The sequence below is a fragment of the Styela clava genome, chromosome 15 (assembly GCF_964204865.1).
Source record: "Styela clava chromosome 15, kaStyClav1.hap1.2, whole genome shotgun sequence".
NCBI lineage: Eukaryota > Metazoa > Chordata > Ascidiacea > Stolidobranchia > Styelidae > Styela > Styela clava.
In genome coordinates this window covers 3,030,001-3,037,500 of record NC_135264.1, presented here as the reverse complement: position 1 = coordinate 3,037,500, position 7,500 = coordinate 3,030,001, and the positions used below count along the sequence as shown (strand labels likewise).

At 54.9% G+C, this 7,500-nt stretch overlaps 1 non-coding gene across 1 annotated transcript in view; it reads left to right on the top strand.

Moving 5' to 3' along the window:
- Positions 1–6,299: 6,299 nt before the first annotated feature.
- LOC144413265 (small subunit ribosomal RNA) overlaps positions 6,300–7,500 on the top strand; it is a 1,810-nt gene continuing 609 nt past the window's right edge. Inside the window, exon 1 of the ribosomal RNA XR_013469299.1 lies at positions 6,300–7,500. This exon is cut by the window's right edge and continues 609 nt beyond it. This is a non-coding gene — a ribosomal RNA (small subunit ribosomal RNA).

The following is a 7,500-nucleotide window of genomic DNA, read 5'->3' as shown; positions in this document are numbered from 1 at the left end:
TAACCTAACCCTAGGTAAGGCATGTCAGAGCGAAAGACAGTAAACTCGAATGAGCCAAGAAAGAGCGGTGCGGGGCCGGTCGGAGCGCACCCTTTTCTCGGTGGCTGGCGGGCGAGAGAGTGCTGCGTCGCCGGCATCGGCGTCGAAAGAAACCGAGCCGAAAAAAGTTAAAGTACAAACGTGCAAGCATACTAACCTAACCCTAGGTAAGGCATGTCAGAGCGAAAGACAGTAATTTCGAATGAGCCAAGAAAGAGCGGTGCGGGGCCGGTCGGAGCGCACCCTTTTCTCGGTGGCTGGCGGGCGAGAGAGTGCTGCGTCGCCGGCATCGGCGTCGAAAGAAGCCGAGCCGAAAAAAGTTAAAGTACAAACGTGCAAGCATACTAACCTAACCCTAGGTAAGGCATGTCAGAGCGAAAGACAGTAATTTCGAATGAGCCAAGAAAGAGCGGTGCGGGGCCGGTCGGAGCGCACCCTTTTCTCGGTGGCTGGCGGGCGAGAGAGTGCTGCGTCGCCGGCATCGGCGTCGAAAGAAGCCGAGCCGAAAAAAGTTAAAGTACAAACGTGCAAGCATACTAACCTAACCCTAGGTAAGGCATGTCAGAGCGAAAGACAGTAATTTCGAATGAGCCAAGAAAGAGCGGTGCGGGGCCGGTCGGAGCGCACCCTTTTCTCGGTGGCTGGCGGGCGAGAGAGTGCTGCGTCGCCGGCATCGGCGTCGAAAGAAGTCGAGCCGAAAAAAGTTAAAGTACAAACGTGCAAGCATACTAACCTAACCCTAGGTAAGGCATGTCAGAGCGAAAGACAGTAATTTCGAATGAGCCAAGAAAGAGCGGTGCGGGGCCGGTCGGAGCGCACCCTTTTCTCGGTGGCTGGCGGGCGAGAGAGTGCTGCGTCGCCGGCATCGGCGTCGAAAGAAGCCGAGCCGAAAAAAGTTAAAGTACAAACGTGCAAGCATACTAACCTAACCCTAGGTAAGGCATGTCAGAGCGAAAGACAGTAATTTCGAATGAGCCAAGAAAGAGCGGTGCGGGGCCGGTCGGAGCGCACCTTTTTCTCGGTGGCTGGCGGGCGAGAGAGTGCTGCGTCGCCGGCATCGGCGTCGAAAGAAGCCGAGCCGAAAAAAGTTAAAGTACAAACGTGCATGCATACTAACCTAACCCTAGGTAAGGCATGTCAGAGCGAAAGACAGTAATTTCGAATGAGCCAAGAAAGAGCGGTGCGGGGCCGGTCGGAGCGCACCCTTTTCTCGGTGGCTGGCGGGCGAGAGAGTGCTGCGTCGCCGGCATCGGCGTCGAAAGAAGCCGAGCCGAAAAAAGTTAAAGTACAAACGTGCAAGCATACTAACCTAACCCTAGGTAAGGCATGTCAGAGCGAAAGACAGTAATTTCGAATGAGCCAAGAAAGAGCGGTGCGGGGCCGGTCGGAGCGCACCCTTTTCTCGGTGGCTGGCGGGCGAGAGAGTGCTTCGTCGCCGGCATCGGCGTCGAAAGAAGCCGAGCCGAAAAAAGTTAAAGTACAAACGTGCAAGCATACTAACCTAACCCTAGGTAAGGCATGTCAGAGCGAAAGACAGTAATTTCGAATGAGCCAAGAAAGAGCGGTGCGGGGCCGGTCGGAGCGCACCCTTTTCTCGGTGGCTGGCGGGCGAGAGAGTGCTGCGTCGCCGGCATCGGCGTCGAAAGAAGCCGAGCCGAAAAAAGTTAAAGTACAAACGTGCAAGCATACTAACCTAACCCTAGGTAAGGCATGTCAGAGCGAAAGACAGTAATTTCGAATGAGCCAAGAAAGAGCGGTGCGGGGCCGGTCGGAGCGCACCCTTTTCTCGGTGGCTGGCGGGCGAGAGAGTGCTGCGTCGCCGGCATCGGCGTCGAAAGAAACCGAGCCGAAAAAAGTTAAAGTACAAACGTGCAAGCATACTAACCTAACCCTAGGTAAGGCATGTCAGAGCGAAAGACAGTAATTTCGAATGAGCCAAGAAAGAGCGGTGCGGGGCCGGTCGGAGCGCACCCTTTTCTCGGTGGCTGGCGGGCGAGAGAGTGCTGCGTCGCCGGCATCGGCGTCGAAAGAAGCCGAGCCGAAAAAAGTTAAAGTACAAACGTGCAAGCATACTAACCTAACCCTAGGTAAGGCATGTCAGAGCGAAAGACAGTAATTTCGAATGAGCCAAGAAAGAGCGGTGCGGGGCCGGTCGGAGCGCACCCTTTTCTCGGTGGCTGGCGGGCGAGAGAGTGCTGCGTCGCCGCCATCGGCGTCGAAAGAAACCGAGCCGAAAAAAGTTAAAGTACAAACGTGCAAGCATACTAACCTAACCCTAGGTAAGGCATGTCAGAGCGAAAGACAGTAATTTCGAATGAGCCAAGAAAGAGCGGTGCGGGGCCGGTCGGAGCGCACCCTTTTCTCGGTGGCTGGCGGGCGAGAGAGTGCTGCGTCGCCGGCATCGGCGTCGAAAGAAACCGAGCCGAAAAAAGTTAAAGTACAAACGTGCAAGCATACTAACCTAACCCTAGGTAAGGCATGTCAGAGCGAAAGACAGTAATTTCGAATGAGCCAAGAAAGAGCGGTGCGGGGCCGGTCGGAGCGCACCCTTTTCTCGGTGGCTGGCGGGCGAGAGAGTGCTGCGTCGCCGGCATCGGCGTCGAAAGAAGCCGAGCCGAAAAAAGTTAAAGTACAAACGTGCAAGCATACTAACCTAACCCTAGGTAAGGCATGTCAGAGCGAAAGACAGTAATTTCGAATGAGCCAAGAAAGAGCGGTGCGGGGCCGGTCGGAGCGCACCCTTTTCTCGGTGGCTGGCGGGCGAGAGAGTGCTGCGTCGCCGGCATCGGCGTCGAAAGAAGCCGAGCCGAAAAAAGTTAAAGTACAAACGTGCAAGCATACTAACCTAACCCTAGGTAAGGCATGTCAGAGCGAAAGACAGTAATTTCGAATGAGCCAAGAAAGAGCTGTGCGGGGCCGGTCGGAGCGCACCCTTTTCTCGGTGGCTGGCGGGCGAGAGAGTGCTGCGTCGCCGGCATCGGCGTCGAAAGAAGCCGAGCCGAAAAAAGTTAAAGTACAAACGTGCAAGCATACTAACCTAACCCTAGGTAAGGCATGTCAGAGCGAAAGACATTAATTTCGAATGAGCCAAGAAAGAGCGGTGCGGGGCCGGTCGGAGCGCACCCTTTTCTCGGTGGCTGGCGGGCGAGAGAGTGCTGCGTCGCCGGCATCGGCGTCGAAAGAAGCCGAGCCGAAAAAAGTTAAAGTACAAACGTGCAAGCATACTAACCTAACCCTAGGTAAGGCATGTCAGAGCGAAAGACAGTAATTTCGAATGAGCCAAGAAAGAGCGGTGCGGGGCCGGTCGGAGCGCACCCTTTTCTCGGTGGCTGGCGGGCGAGAGAGTGCTGCGTCGCCGGCATCGGCGTCGAAAGAAACCGAGCCGAAAAAAATTAAAGTACAAACGTGCAAGCATACTAACCTAACCCTAGGTAAGGCATGTCGGAGCGAAAGACAGTAATTTCGAATGAGCCAAGAAAGAGCGGTGCGGGGCCGGTCGGAGCGCACCCTTTTCTCGGTGGCTGGCGGGCGAGAGAGTGCTGCGTCGCCGGCATCGGCGTCGAAAGAAGCCGAGCCGAAAATAGTTAAAGTACAAACGTGCAAGCATACTAACCTAACCCTAGGTAAGGCATGTCAGAGCGAAAGACAGTAATTTCGAATGAGCCAAGAAAGAGCGGTGCGGGGCCGGTCGGAGCGCACCCTTTTCTCGGTGGCTGGCGAGCGAGAGAGTGCTGCGTCGCCGGCATCGGCGTCGAAAGAAGCCGAGCCGAAAAAAGTTAAAGTACAAACGTGCAAGCATACTAACCTAACCCTAGGTAAGGCATGTCAGAGCGAAAGACAGTAATTTCGAATGAGCCAAGAAAGAGCGGTGCGGGGCCGGTCGGAGCGCACCCTTTTCTCGGTGGCTGGCGGGCGAGAGAGTGCTGCGTCGCCGGCATCGGCGTCGAAAGAAACCGAGCCGAAAAAAGTTAAAGTACAAACGTGCAAGCATACTAACCTAACCCTAGGTAAGGCATGTCAGAGCGAAAGACAGTAATTTCGAATGAGCCAAGAAAGAGCGGTGCGGGGCCGGTCGGAGCGCACCCTTTTCTCGGTGGCTGGCGGGCGAGAGAGTGCTGCGTCGCCGGCATCGGCGTCGAAAGAAGCCGAGCCGAAAAAAGTTAAAGTACAAACGTGCAAGCATACTAACCTAACCCTAGGTAAGGCATGTCAGAGCGAAAGACAGTAATTTCGAATGAGCCAAGAAAGAGCGGTGCGGGGCCGGTCGGAGCGCACCCTTTTCTCGGTGGCTGGCGGGCGAGAGAGTGCTGCGTCGCCGGCATCGGCGTCGAAAGAAACCGAGCCGAAAAAAGTTAAAGTACAAACGTGCAAGCATACTAACCTAACCCTAGGTAAGGCATGTCAGAGCGAAAGACAGTAATTTCGAATGAGCCAAGAAAGAGCGGTGCGGGGCCGGTCGGAGCGCACCCTTTTCTCGGTGGCTGGCGGGCGAGAGAGTGCTGCGTCGCCGGCATCGGCGTCGAAAGAAGCCGAGCCGAAAAAAGTTAAAGTACAAACGTGCAAGCATACTAACCTAACCCTAGGTAAGGCATGTCAGAGCGAAAGACAGTAATTTCGAATGAGCCAAGAAAGAGCGGTGCGGGGCCGGTCGGAGCGCACCCTTTTCTCGGTGGCTGGCGGGCGAGAGAGTGCTGCGTCGCCGGCATCATCGTCGAAAGAAACCGAGCCGAAAAAAGTTAAAGTACAAACGTGCAAGCATACTAACCTAACCCTAGGTAAGGCATGTCAGAGCGAAAGACAGTAATTTCGAATGAGCCAAGAAAGAGCGGTGCGGGGCCGGTCGGAGCGCACCCTTTTCTCGGTGGCTGGCGGGCGAGAGAGTGCTGCGTCGCCGGCATCGGCGTCGAAAGAAGCCGAGCCGAAAAAAGTTAAAGTACAAACGTGCAAGCATACTAACCTAACCCTAGGTAAGGCATGTCAGAGCGAAAGACAGTAATTTCGAATGAGCCAAGAAAGAGCGGTGCGGGGCCGGTCGGAGCGCACCCTTTTCTCGGTGGCTGGCGGGCGAGAGAGTGCTGCGTCGCCGGCATCGGCGTCGAAAGAAGCCGAGCCGAAAAAAGTTAAAGTACAAACGTGCAAGCATACTAACCTAACCCTAGGTAAGGCATGTCAGAGCGAAAGACAGTAATTTCGAATGAGCCAAGAAAGAGCGGTGCGGGGCCGGTCGGAGCGCACCCTTTTCTCGGTGGCTGGCGGGCGAGAGAGTGCTGCGTCGCCGGCATCGGCGTCGAAAGAAACCGAGCCGAAAAAAGTTAAAGTACAAACGTGCAAGCATACTAACCTAACCCTAGGTAAGGCATGTCAGAGCGAAAGACAGTAATTTCGAATGAGCCAAGAAAGAGCGGTGCGGGGCCGGTCGGAGCGCACCCTTTTCTCGGTGGCTGGCGGGCGAGAGAGTGCTGCGTCGCCGGCATCGGCGTCGAAAGAAGCCGAGCCGAAAAAAGTTAAAGTACAAACGTGCAAGCATACTAACCTAACCCTAGGTAAGGCATGTCAGAGCGAAAGACAGTAATTTCGAATGAGCCAAGAAAGAGCGGTGCGGGGCCGGTCGGAGCGCACCCTTTTCTCGGTGGCTGGCGGGCGAGAGAGTGCTGCGTCGCCGGCATCGGCGTCGAAAGAAACCGAGCCGAAAAAAGTTAAAGTACAAACGTGCAAGCATACTAACCTAACCCTAGGTAAGGCATGTCAGAGCGAAAGACAGTAATTTCGAATGAGCCAAGAAAGAGCGGTGCGGGGCCGGTCGGAGCGCACCCTTTTCTCGGTGGCTGGCGGGCGAGAGAGTGCTGCGTCGCCGGCATCGGCGTCGAAAGAAGCCGAGCCAAAAAAAGTTAAAGTACAAACGCGATGCTAATGAGCGAGCCGTTGTCTCGACTAATATGTAGGGGGCGTTCGATCGAGCGTCTGGCTTGAGCGCTTGTCGGCCTAGCAGAACGGTCGCATTGTTATGCCCGGGTTTTAGGCACCGCTGCAGGCGGCCGGCAGAGCTCTTGTTTGTGCGAAACTGAATGGATCGAGCCCGAGAGAGGGCGAGCAAAGAAAAAACGCAAATCGCTCCGCCTGGCACTGCCGGCGAGAGCGTGGACGTCGCGGCCAGCGACTGTCGAAGCTGAGTACGGCCGCAGGCGATCGCCTCGGTCTTAAACGAATGCGACGAGCACGCGCCGGGCGGCCCAGCAAGGGCCGAGCGCAGCTGTCGCAGCTATCTGGTTGATCCTGCCAGTAGTGATATGCTTGTCTCAAAGATTAAGCCATGCAGGTGCAAGTACGAGTTCTCGTAAAGCGAAACTGCGAATGGCTCATTAAATCAGTCTTGGTTTATTTGGTCTCGTAAGCGAAGTGGATAACTGTGGTAATTCTAGAGCTAATACATGCATTAAGCGCCGACTTCGGGAGGCGCGCTTTTATCAGATCAAAACCGACCGGGTTCGTCCTGTGACGTTTGATGACTCTGGATAACCACGCGGATCGTACGGTCTCTGCACCGACGACGTATCATTCAAGTGTCTGCCCTATCAACTGTCGAAGGTACGCTACGTGCCTACCTTTGTGATAACGGGTAACGGGGAATCAGGGTTCGATTCCGGAGAGGGAGCCTGAGAAACGGCTACCACATCCAAGGAAGGCAGCAGGCGCGCAAATTACCCATTCCCGACACGGGGAGGTAGTGACGAAAAATAACAATACAGGACTCTAACGAGGCCCTGTAATTGGAATGAGTACATCCTAAAACTCTTAACGAGTATCCATTGGAGGGCAAGTCTGGTGCCAGCAGCCGCGGTAATTCCAGCTCCAACAGTGTATGCTAAAGTTGTTGCGGTTGAAAAGCTCGTAGTTGGATTTTGGGCGAGCGCCGCCGGTCCGTCGCAAGTCGTGTCACTGGTTGCGTTCGCCTCACCTTCGGTTCTCCGTCGGTGCTCTTGACTGAGTGTCGGCGGTGGCCGATAAGTTTACTTTGAAAAAATTAGAGTGTTCAAAGCAGGCTGTTCGCCTGCATAGTGTTGCATGGAATAATGGAATAGGACCTCGGTTCTATTTTGTTGGTTTTCGGAGCACGAGGTAATGATTAAGAGGGACAGACGGGGGCGTCCGTACTCTGCCGTTAGAGGTGAAATTCTTGGATCGGCGGAAGACGAACTACTGCGAAAGCATTCGCCAAGAATGTTTTCTTTAATCAAGAGCGAAAGTCAGAGGTTCGAAGACGATCAGATACCGTCCTAGTTCTGACTATAAACGATGCCAACTAGCGATCGGGAGGCGTTACCATGACGACCTTTCCGGCAGCTTCCGGGAAACCAAAGTCTTTGGGTTCCGGGGGAAGTATGGTTGCAAAGCTGAAACTTAAAGGAATTGACGGAAGGGCACCACCAGGAGTGGAGCCTGCGGCTTAATTTGACTCAACAC